The sequence below is a fragment of the Onychomys torridus genome, chromosome X (genome assembly GCF_903995425.1).
Source record: "Onychomys torridus chromosome X, mOncTor1.1, whole genome shotgun sequence".
NCBI lineage: Eukaryota > Metazoa > Chordata > Mammalia > Rodentia > Cricetidae > Onychomys > Onychomys torridus.
The window spans coordinates 81101000-81114627 of NC_050466.1; positions in this window are offsets into that span (position 1 = coordinate 81101000).

Below are 13628 nucleotides of genomic sequence, written 5' to 3' on the forward strand. Positions count from 1 at the left end.
ATTACAAACAGATAGAGACAGACATAGGCAGGAACACAGAAACAGTCACAGAGAGGGAATCAACATTTTTTTCAGTAGCACATGTGTGCTAGCTAGTTTTATGTTGACTTGACTCAAGCTAGAGTTGTCAGGGAGGAGGGAGCCTCAAATGAGAAAAGGTCACCATAAGATCTGGCTGTAGGCAAACCTGTAGGCTATTTTCTTAATTAGTTATTCATAAGAGTAGGCTAAACCCATTGTGGGTGGGGCCATCCCTGGGCTGGTGGTGCTGCATTCTGGGAAGTAAGCTGAGTAAGGCAGGGAAGCAAGCCAGTAAGTAGCACTCCTCCATGGTTACTTTATCAATTCCTGCTTCCAGGTTTCTGCTGTGTTTGAGTTCCTGCCCCCAAACTGTTATGTGGAACTGTGGGTAAAATAAAACCATTCCTTCCCAAGTTGCTTTTTGTCATGGTGTTTCAAAACAGGAGTAGTAATCCTACGACAAAATGAAACCTTCTCCAAAACTGAAAACAGCATAAGATACAGGTCAAGGCTTAGCAAATACAAATATTGAGATAACTCCTTGTCTGCTATTAGACTATAATACAACAAAACTAAAAATCAACAACAAAATAAGCTACAGAATCCACAAAATACTTGGAGACTAAATGGAATGAATTGAATGAACAGTGGGTCATCTAAGAAATTGGAGAAGAAACTAAAAAAATAATACAGACAAATAAATATCAAAACATGCACATCCTATCAGAACCTCTGGGATGCAGGCAAGGTCATGCCTAAAACAAAAGTTTATAGAAAGAAATACTCATATTAAAAAATCTGAATTAATATATCACATTATCTAAAAGCTCTTGAAAAACAATAAGCTGCTGAACACCAACAATAGATGGCAAGAAATAATAAAGAGTACACAATAAATTTATGAAATCAAGATTAAAATGATAATATAAAAGTAACCAGAGTTGGCTCATTCAAAAAGTTAATAAGATAGACAAACCCTTATTTAATATGACAAAAAGAAAAAAGAACACAAATAAATAAAATTAGATGTCAAAAGTGTGTCATTACAATTGAGTCCAGTGAAATTTAGAACATCACTAAAAATTACCATGAAAACTTTAAAGTAAGGTCGCATACCAGTTCTTAACTTGCTCCATGTAAATAGAATGTGAAGGAATACTGCCAAATTCATTCTATGAAAGCAATGTCACCTTAATACCAAACCCAGCTACAGTTTTTGTTTTTGTTTGTTTGTTTTTAAAGAATATAGGTGCAAAAAATCTAAACAAAATACTTACAAACTGAATTCAGGAATATATTAAGAAGATTATACATTAAAACCAAATGACCTCTTCCTCTTAGAAATGCAAGGTTGGTACAACACATGCAAATCAATAAATCTAATACACCATGCACACAAACTCAAGGAAAAAAACTACATAATTATTTCAATATATGCTGATAAAAGCATGTGACAAAGTCTCATGATAAAAGTTCTGAAAAAAAATTTAAAAAAATTTAAAAAGTTCTGGACACTTTAGGAATATATGTAATACACCTCAAATAAATAAAGCCTGCATACAGCAATCCTATAGCAAATATTATTATTAATTGGAGAAAAATGAGAACACACCCTTTAAAACTAGAAATGAAATAAGAATGTCTACTTCCCCTCTCTTCTTTGATATAGTGCTCAAACTCTTACCTAAAGTAATTAGACAAGAAAGACATAAAAGGGATAACAATAGGAAGAGAAGAAGTCAAACCATTCCTATTTGAATATGACATTATTCTTTTTTTCTTTTTTTATTATTATTATATTTGTGTTTTAATTTTACACATCAGCCATGGGTTCCCCTTTCCTCCCCCCTACCGCCCCCACCCTCACCTTCCCCCTATCCCCTCCCCTCCATTCCCATGTCCTCCAGGATCAAGGCACCCCTGGAGATTCATTTAAACCTGGTGGATTCAGTACAGGCAGGTCCTCTCACCTCCTTCCAGACTGAGCAAAGTGTCCCTCTGTAAGCCCAAGGTTTCAAACAGCCAGCTCATGCACTAAGGACAGATCCTGGTTACACAGACTGGGTGCCTCCCAAGCAGATCAAGCTATTCAATTGTCTCACTTATCCAGAGGGCCTGATCCAGCTGGGGGCTCCACAGCCTTTGGTTCATAATTCATGTGCTTCCATTCATTTGGCTATTTGTCCCTGTGCTTTTTCTAATCTTGGGCTCAACAATTCACGCTCCTACAGTCCCTCCTCTTTCTCAACAATTGGACACCTGGAGCTCCACCTGGGGCCTGGCTGAGGTTCTCTGCATCCACTTCCATCAGTTATTGGATGAGAGTTCCAGCTCGACTGTTAGGGTGTTTGGCCATCTGATCACCAGACTAGGTCAGATCAGGCTTTCTCTCGACCATTGCCAGCAGTCTACAGAGGATGTATCATTGTGGATTTCAGGCAACCTCTCCAGCACTCTGCCTATTCCAGTTCTCATGTGGTCTTCATTTATCATGGTCTGTTATTCCTTGTTCTCCCTTTCTGTTCTTGATCCAGCTGGGTGAGGTAACCCAGACTCAGAAGGACAAACATGGTATGTACTCACTCATAGGAGGATACTAGATGTTAAACAAAGATGACTAGACTGCTACACAACTCCAGGGAGGCTACCTAGAAAACGGGACCCTAGGAAAGACACAGGGTTCACCCAATGACAGAGAAATGGATGAGATCTACATGAACAACTTGGACGACAGTGGGAGTAATGAAGAACAAGGTTTGAGGGAAAGAAAGCTTAGGGGAGCAGGAGATCCCAGCTGGATGACATTATTCTTGCTTAAAGACCCTAGTGAGTCTACTAAAAACCACTTGGACCTAATACACACTAACAATTGAGCTGCACTATACAAAATCAATAAAAAAAATTAGCCTTAATGTATTCTAATGGTCTATTGTCCATGAAAGAAAGTAAGAAAAATATTCCATTCAAAGTAATTCCTTCCAAATAAAGTATTTAGGAATATTTCTAACTAAATAAATGAAAAATTTCTTCAAAGAAAACTTTGATATTAAAAAAGGTATTCACATAAGTAACTAGATAATGGAAAACTATTCCATGTTTCTGAATAGACAATATTAATATTGTAAAAATGTTTGTCCTACCAAAATCAATATATAGAATCAATGCAACACCGATCAAAATCCCTGCCATATTTGGAAGGTTTAGAAAACTAATATAGGGATTCCTAAGAAATCACAAAATAGTCATGCATGGCCAAAGCAATCCTAAGGATTAAGAACAGTGTTGGAGGTAACACAATATCCACCCTCAAATTACGTTATAGTGATAAAGATAGCCTGGTAATGGTATAAAAATAGACAGGTAGACAAAAAGAATAGAATAGAGGACTTGGTAATAAAACAGCAATTTTTAGCAAAGGTTGAAAAAAACATACTTTGGGCAACTAATAGTAAATCATTCTGACAAAAACTGGATTGCTACCTACTGAATAATGAAATTAAATTTATATTCTTCACATTGTATAAAAATGCAATCAGAATGGATCAAAGACCTTAACTTCAAACCTGGAACTCTGAATCTTTTAGGTATCTTAAAGGATACTCTTCAAGATACCGAGGCAGTCAAGGGCTTTTAAAATAGATCAGCAGAAGAGGAATTAACCTCCAGTATCAAAAGATGAGTCTACATGAAAACACAGGTCTCTGTATAGCAAAAGAAACAATCAGCAGAGTAAATAGATAACCCACAGAATGGAAGAAAATCTTTACCAGGCACACTACAGACAAGGGCCTAATATCCCAAATTTAGAAAGAATTTCAGAAATTAAATCTCGAGGGAATAAAACAAATGTCAATTAACAAACAGCCAAAAAAAATACAAATGGGTAAAATATGGTTTAAAATGTGTTCATTATCCCTATCTATCAGGAAAATGCAAATTAAAAATACATTGAAACACTACTTAATTGTAGAATGTAAAGAAGTGTATCTCTTATGTTGGTGGGAATTCAGCCATTGTGGAAATGAGTTTGAAGGTTTCTCAAAAAAATAAAATATTATATAGCCACCCTATGACCCAGCAATTTCAAGCCTGGTCATATACACGGAGAACTCCATGCCCTACCATAGAGATATTTGCATACTACATGCTAATTGTTGCTCTATTCACTATAGCAAAGAATTATAATCAATCTAGTTGTTCATTTTATAGATGAGTGGATAACAATAATTTGATATATATGTAACTAGATTTTTTCCTGTGTTTCTGCCTGGGCCCTGCAGTCAGGACGAATCTCTCCCACCCATGTCCCTTAACCACTTGGTTACAAATAAACACACAGAGGATAATATTTATTTTCAAACTGTATAGTCTATGGCAGGCTTATCACTATCTAGTTCTTACATCTTAAATTAACCCCAAACTTAATTCATGTATTGCCACATATTCCGTGGATTTACCTGTGTCCCATTACATGTTGTTCCCTGTGTGGCTGGCTTGCCTCTATTTCCTTCTGACTTTTTCCTTCCTGTCTATCTGCTTGTATTTCCTGCCTGCCTCTAAGCTGCCTTGCCATAGGCCAATACAGCTTTATTTATCAACCAATCAGAGTAACACATATTCACAGCATACAGAAAGACATCCCACAGTATATATAACTGTATGTATCTATATCTATTCCTATGTATATATCAGATCTATCTTTGTCTCTTTATCTATGAATGTAACTTACTTTTATACAAGAATGAAGTTTAAAATTTTTCAGGAAAATAGATAGAATTAAAATGTGTAATACTAAGCAAAGTTAAACCAACTCTGAAAAATAGAGATGTATGTTCTCTCTCATCTTCAGTGTCTATACTACATGAATCTGGTTAATTAAGGTATCTAATGTTTTTATTTATTTTCAAGATTTTGTTCACTGTAATGTTCATAAAATTAAGGAAAAAATAAAATGGAGGTTTCTCACCTGAGATAGAAAATCCAGAAGAGCTGAATGAAGATGAATCTCTTCAATGTTCCCTAGAATACTAATACATAGAATATTTATAATATAAGAAACCATCCAAGGACATGGAAAGAACCATTTCAAAGGATGCTCAAGTATATAGTTTCATAATTAGGGCCCATGCACACTAGCTAAGCAACAAAACTCAGTTGATATATCAAAGGTAAATTCTCAGAAATATTACCTTACCAGTGAAGAAAATTAGTGCTAGGCTAAATGCTGTTCTGCTCTGGCCTAGCAACATATTCCTTTGTGGGGGAATGACATTTTCTTATTAAAAGAAATTACAAATTAACTTCTGATATGTTTAGTAATATTGTATTTATTGACTTTTGACCTGCCATGTAATTTGTAATGACAAGGGTTTTTGTGTTAGGAAGTTGATCAACCAGATCTGTAAGTAAATCAAGATATTTTAAAAGCAGTTTTCTGAGAATAATAATCTCATTCAAACATTTTACTTGGAAGTGAAGAATCTTCATGATAACCAAAAAGGAAAGATGACAGATAACTCGGATGTCTAATAATGATTTCTGCTTCCTGTAGCTACTATAAATCTAATCCTTTGTGTATGTGTGTAATCTGTGTCTAGTAATTTGATTTGAACAAGGCAAATGTGATAGGCTATTACATCTACAATTAGTTTACAAAAGACTCTTCCTTCTGTCTTATTTGTGCTCTCTTTTGCTGTTTCTTTTTGTCTGTAACCATATGTCATTTTTGTGAACTGCCTTATAAGGAAGCCCAAATAGCAGGGAACTAACTGAGGGAGACTGATAGCCAACAGGCAGTGAGAAACTGATCCCTGACAACATTGGTGTGAATGAGATTGAAAGCACCTTTCCTTATTGAAGCCTTGGGTTGTTCACAGTCCTAGCTGACTGCACATGTGTAAGAGTCCTTAAGTTCATGACACTTAGCTAAGATTTACCTGGGCTCCCATTCCACAGGAATTGTGAGATAATAAATGTTGTTTGAAGGCACTGGGAATAAATTTTTAGGCAAGAGTAGACAATTTGAAAAGAGCTGCCTGATACTTATTGAATGTGTCATTTTTGAGTAGAACAGAACAACAAATTGATAGATTGAAGAGTCAACAAACAAGGACATCCCTGAATTTGTGCTTCAGAGAATTACAATGTTACTCATTCTGCTAGGTGTTGACATCTGCCACAAACTGTCACTAACTTCCTGTATGCTGTAAACATGCTATTCTCAAAAGCAATTTTCTGAACTCTTGTTATATAACCTTGCAGTGGAAATCAATAACCAAAGCAGTAGGTGACATACCAATATAGCACATAGCAATTTTTAGGAAATTTCACAACTTGCACAAGTTTCTTAACATAGGTGACCATTCTTCCAAAACTCTCCATGGCAGCTACTTCTGATTGCAAAGAAAGAAACTTCAAATTTACTCAAACTGAGATAAAATAATCTATCATGCACACACCTGTGTAGGATACAGAGTACTTTGGGAATATCCCTAGAAGTAGTATAACCAGATCATATGGTAGATCTATTCCTAGCTTTTTGAGGAACCTCCATTTTGATACCCATAGTGACCACACTAATTTGCACTCCCATCAATCTTCAGTAAGTGTTCTTCTTTCCCCATATCCATGCCAGCATTTGTTATTTTTTAACAGCCATTTGAAACAGTTAAGTTGGAATCACAGTCACTTTAATTTGCATTTCACTGATGGCTAAGAAAGTTGAACATTAAAATAAATATTTCTCAATCATTTTCAATTCTTCTTTTGAGAACTCTCTGGTTAATTACATGTTCCAATTTTAATTAGATTATTTTCATACTATTTGTTTATTAGATTCATTTTTTTAGTTTTTTGTATAGTTATATACTAACCTTCTACCAGATGTTGTTGTAGTTTATTTTTCTGTTGCTGTGATAAACACCATGACCAAAAGTAACTTGTGAAGGAAAGGATTTATTTCACCATAGAAGTAACAATCCATCTCTGAGGGAAGCCAAGGCAGGAACCTGGAGACAGGAACCAAAACAGAGATCATTGTGGAACATTACTTACTAGCTTGCTCTCCTTGGTTTGCTCAACCTGTTTCCTTGTACAGTTCAGGACCATTTGCCAGCACTGGGCTCTCTCACACCAATCACCAATCAAGGAAATCCCCCATAGACTTGCCTACAAGTCAACGTGATGAAGGTATTTTCTCCACTGAGGTCAGCATCACAACAGAAAACAGACTAGTATAGTTTTATATTCAGTACTTTGCTGGATGTGCTTATCAGTTGTAGCAGTTTTCTATTAGAAACTTGATGGTTCTATATAGCTTGTGATATTATTGATATAGACTTAAAATATCTTAACTCTTCAGACCTACTCTGCAATTTAGGCAGATTGTAGACAAAGAATGTGGTAAGATTAGAGAGTAACTGCAGTTAGTGTAGCTATCTAAAGGAAAACATGACTAGCTTTATTTTATTTTAAATATCTGAAGCTATGCTTTCTTGAGATATTTCTTCCAAAAGTTTACTGGAGATGTTAATTAATGATGTGATAATAAATATAACATAATGTGTTTTTATTTCATTTACATTAATCCTTTGATGTAATAGGTTAATTTAACTTCTCTTTTCTTTTTGGTTTTTATTGGAGTTGGGTTAAATAAAAAGGCATACATTTAAGGATGAGAGCAATTGCACTAGATGTTGCATTCTTATAAACCTTAAGAAAGCCTAAAAGGAAATATTTATGCTGAAAAGAGTAGAATTCTCATTATTCTGTGATAAGTAATTTTATGCACCTAAAAATGCTATACTAAAAGATAAGCAATAATGCTCATATTTTGCACAGTTTTGTAAGCATTTTGAATTGAGGTAACATTATTTGTAGCTTGTTTTATGTTTCACTTTGCATTGTTTTATGTACCACTGAACTACTTAAATGATAATTTTAAAACAAAATTTATCAAATAAATTTCACTTATTATTTCTAAAAACAGTATATTTAAAAATTATAAAAGCCTGGTTTTTGTAGTGCCTACCTATAATACAAGCATTTTGGAAGTACAGGAAGAATGATCAGGAAGTCAAGGTCATCTTTGGCTACATAACATCTTTCAAGACAGCCTGGGATATTGTAAGCCCTCATATCAAAGAAGAGAGATGGAGTGGAGAAAAACATACAAGAAAGAAAATGAAAATCATGGCATAATTCCATGATTTAAGATATATTTTCATTTTGCTCTAGACCTTAGTCTCATAATAATACTTGGATAGTTTGTCATTTATACTTTTATAATAAATCTCCCAAATTTGGTCTTTTGTTTGTCACAAATTTCCCAAAATTTAGCATTCAGTGACCTAAACAATGAATATTTATTGTATCATGATTTCTAAAATTAGTGAATTAGAAGTGGTTCTGGCTCAGAGTATCTTATGATGCTGGCTGGAGCTTCAGTTACCAACATCATGACTCTGGCTAGAGAATCTAGGTAAAATTCATCTACCTGGCTCTTGTCAACAGTCTTCCATTTCTTCAAGTGTGAATTCTTCTATAGAAATTTTCAGAATGTGGCAATCATCTTTCCCTAATCAAACATATCCAGAAAAGTGGGGAGAGAATACAAGAAAGTAGGGAATGTTAGGAACCATCGTAGAGGCCAGTATGTACAAATAATGTGCAATCTAAAGTTGTTTGGACAAGCAGAGCCACAATGAATAATATAAAATAATCTTTTTGATGATATTCTGCATGCTAGTGTTTATAAAGTTCATGATTAAATATCTGATATTGTGTATAAAGTTAGGAGGGCTAACAGTCAACAAGAAAACATAGACTTGAAGTGAGATAGTACATGCCTAGTACTGTAAACCTGATAAAAACAAACATATAAGACAGACATTTGTAGCTTGAGTTTTCCTCCATGTCCCACTAAGCCACAGCAGTACAGTAGCCCACTTATAAAATAAACACACACTTTTATATTATTTAAATTGTTTGGCCATTAGCTCAGGCCTATCATTGTCTAGCTCTTAGTCTTATATTTAGCCCATTTCTATTAAACTATACTTTGCCATGTGGCTCATGGCTTAACAGTACCTTACATCTTCCTTGTCATGGCAGCGGCTGGCAGGATCTCCCTCCCCAGCCTTCCACTTCCCACGATTCTCCTCCTCTTTGTCCCACCTACCCTATCCTTCCTGCCTGGGCTACTGGCCAATCAGCACTTTATTTATTTTAACCAATCAGAGCAACACATTTGACATACAGAATATCCCACAGCAGACATTATTATTGTTGTTAGCTAAATTGATAGCATCAAACTGCTTTTTAAACATCCATACTCTTAACTATAACAAATGATACTCTCAGTCTTAATCAGAGAAGTCTTTTTGAAATAAATGGTGGTGACTACAGAGACTAGTAGCTTCTCAAGATGCTGATAATAATTTACTAGTTAGGGCTTAGCCTTAACAATGCATCTATATTGTACCCTCTATGGCTCAGGAAACACCTTGAAAGAGAGGATAGAAAGAAGGAACTCAAAGACAGACAGAAAAGCTTCAAAATGTCATTTCCTGAGTACAACATTGTAATTTTAGCTGGGTGGTGATGACACATGCCTTTAATAACAGCACTCTAGAGGCAGAGGTAGGCAGATCTCTGTGAGTTCGAGGCCAGCCTGGTCTCCAAAGTGAGTTCCAGGAAAAGTGCAAAGCTACACAGAGAAACATTGTCTCAAAAAAAAATGAGAAAAAAAAACATTGTAATTTTAATGCTGAATTCATAGAAGTTGTGATTACCTATACTTTATCTGGGCTTGTCAACAATCAAACAAGGCTAAGGAATATGCTCATTAGATGAACTGTTGGCTATTGATAGATTCTGGAAGAGAAGCAGGCATTGTCTTTGTTTGGATACCAGTTGGTGAGTCCCCTGGCTCCAAGGGATCGTTCCAAATCTGTGTGGTCACACAGGTATCCTCAGTTAAACAAAGCAAAATGATATGAATTTGGGAAATGACTTTTAGGATTTTCTGTCATCAAAATAATAATGATAAGAAAGGGAAGAGAAAGAAGAAGAGGAGAAGGAGAAGGAAAGAGAGAGAGGGGGAGAAGGGAGGGATGGAGGAAAGGAGAGACAGAGACAGAGACAGAGAGAGAGAGAGAGAGAGAGAGAGAGAGAGAGAGAGAGAGAGAGAAGTTGGCTTTGGTTTCTGAAAAATTTAAAGGCTCATTCTGTAAAGTCTCCTGCTAATCCATACAGAATGGAGTCAAACAAAAATACAAATAATAGTTATAGAGTGAAAAAAATCTTAGAAATAAAAAATAACTGCATTTTATTTAATTGATTTTGTAGTTTATCTAATGTTTCTTTTCACTCGGCAGATAAATGTTTTCCCATGTACTAATTCAAGGAGTACAGTCATTCTGATAGCCAAGTGTTCTAGATCACTTTCTAACTGGTCATTCCAATACTTCTTTTATGTATGAAGTTGTGACAGTTTCTAATGGCTGACATTGTATACGGAGTCTATTTCCCATTTTCTTGCATTTATACAATCGTAACTCCTTTGGGAAACAGAATCCAAAGCATTTCAGGATGCTGCTGCCATTAATAAACAAGTCCACAATACTAAAAGGGCCAATTTAGATGTTTCAGTTGGTAGCTACAAATAAACCCTACCAGTGGTTAACCCAGTTAATGAGCAGTTTTGGAGATTGGTCTTCAGATGACAGGCATTCCAGCAGACAAGTGGGAGTTTCCAGGAAATAATTACTCAAAGAGTAATTCCTGATTGTTCTACTATTCAAATGATATACCATATAAAAATTAAATAACCTGAGTTTAATTTCTACACAAATAAATGTTTAGTAGAGATTTTCTTCTTTGGGTCCTGCCACTACATAATTAATTAAAGTTAAATTTCAGTGTTGGCTTATTAATTTCATTATTTATATGAGGGTTTAGACTTAAAGATATTATAATAGAATTCTCAACTTAATATTTAATTTGAGAATTGAGTTAGCTCACACAGTGTTCATTTCGATTTTATTCCTCAGAATCCAATGAAGAAATTTATTACACAGCAAAAATGCTCATGTTTTACATCTTTACTTGGCCTTTCTGTTTCTATAAATATTATACTGCAACAATTCAGTATTGGCTTCCAGATATTTATATTAATTCCCCCAGAAGACAAAACAATTGAGAAGTATTCTATTGTCAAGTATGGTATTAATCATTTCATAGAAGAAGACATGGCACTATATTCTGATTCATTTTCTTCTCCTTTATATTTTTGTTACTAAGAGTCACTTCTAAATGTGCCATTGGATTTCCTAGCCATGGAGTGAGCTGTAAACATGCACAATATCTTACAAAAAGAAATATTATTACACACTATGGGAGCATTTATGGATTTGAAACTTAAAGTGCAATATATCAGAATATTTCAAAAGTGAAAAATTCTATGGGTTTTTATCAGTAGTTTCAACTTAAGCCAGGATTCATAAAAATGTTAGCAAAATTTTCCCACATTTCCTCTCCTCACCCTTCAACACTCCATACACTACTGGAAAATAGTAGAAAGAAAGAGCTTGCTCACATATATCTGACTCAAAATAAATTATTAATTATGAGTATTATAGTTTCTTTTGCATACCATTGATATAGAAAGTAAGTTTTAAATTTTTATAAATCACAAATGTCAGACCCAGAGATATAATTATCATGTTTTTCTTGCATTTATGGATCCTAGATTATACAGATCCATGGAAGTAGAAGTGAGAATGTCTGTGGGAACAAAGGAAAATAACAGTATTTGGGTAAGGAAAGAAAGAGAAGAGTGGTGGGGTGAATGTGGTCAAAGTTCATAACAAACTTTTAAGAAAATGTCTTTATGAAACTCACCATTATGTGCATTAATATAAACAAGCAAATGTTTTAAGATATAAAAAGTTGAAATCTTAGACCTAGGAATATAGTTCACTGGCAGAATTATTGCATAGAATGGGTAAGGCCCCAGAGTCATTCCCAGTGCCTCAAATAAATTATTTTTAAAAAGGGAGGAGCTATATAAATGGTTCAGCCATTAAGCGTGCTTGCTACTTTTCCAGAGGACTGGAATTCAGTTCCTAGCTCTCACATTGGGAAGACCCTAACTGCCTCTAACTCTAGCTCCAGAGAGATTAATCCACTCTGGCCTTCTCAGGCATACATATTCATGTGCACCTACACATAATTAAAAATTGAAATAAATTATAAAAAGTGGTTAAAAAAAACTTGGAATCGTGCTTATTATCACAATTTCTTCCACATTTCTAGTGCAGATGATTTAGAGCATTCTGGGAATAAAATATAAAAAAAAATCTATTTGCAGCCTTCTACACATTGACATCCAGTTATGCCAGCACCATTTGTTGAAGATGCTTTCTTTTTTCCATTGTACATTTTTGGCTTCTTTGTCAAAAATTATATGTTCATAGGTGTGCAGGTTAATGTCAGGGTCTTCAATTCGACTCCTGGGGTGAGCTTACTATTTCTTAAGTAATTTTTCCTTATCCAGTTGAAGTTTTCTATAATTGTGTAATATCTGTTATTTCAAAATGGTGACATTTATTTTAAAATAGTTTTCAATTTCTCAACTATCTTAAAATCAATTGTAACTTATATGAATCAGATAACCCTACAAGATTTTGGCAGTTAATGAGATAAACCATTTATTTACCACACATATAACAGGTTTAAGACACACACACACACACACACACACATATACATATACATACATACACACTACACACACACACATACACACACATATACATATGTGTGTGTGTGTGTGTGTGTGTGTGTGTGTCTTACATATACATGTCACACACATATATTAGCTAAAATTATTTTTTAATTTTTAATTCACTATTCAGTTTGTTCAGTTGGTATTGTGGACAAATTAACCCAAAGACATAAATTAGCTTTTTTAAATGTCAACTTGTTCCTAGCATTGGAAAAAGATTCCAACACACTACTACTTAAATATCAATTAATATAGGAAAAAGTTTATCTAATAGAGATAACATCAGACTTTTGTGAAGTCATTCATTGAATATCATGAGGCATATCAAGTGATTTATGTATTGAGTTTTAATATCTTGTTTCCATCTGGCTTTGTCACAGAAATAAGTACTGGTATCATAGATAAAAGAACATTTTCATTATAGCCTTTATTGTAGCTTTTATTACAGTATTCATAATTCATTTAATTAAAACTTAAGATAATCTGAATTGTAGCAATCCTTGTGGCTGTAGGAAATAATGCTGACATATGTATTTTCATTACACAATTTCACTCTCTAGTTTATTTTCCACTTGCTTATATTGGTAAGGTATCTTGTAAAAATGTAGTGCATAATTACAAATAAGGTATTACCATTAATACAATCATTAGTGCTTTTCAGATTGTCCTCATTTTTGAGAGTACAAAATGGTATGTATGTTTTCATCCTACACAGTTTCACCACATGTGAAAATTTGTGTAACCATTAACCTAACCTAGGTAGAAAGCAATTCTCTTGACCTAAGGTTCTTTTATCATTCCCACCTCCCTTGCCTTCATT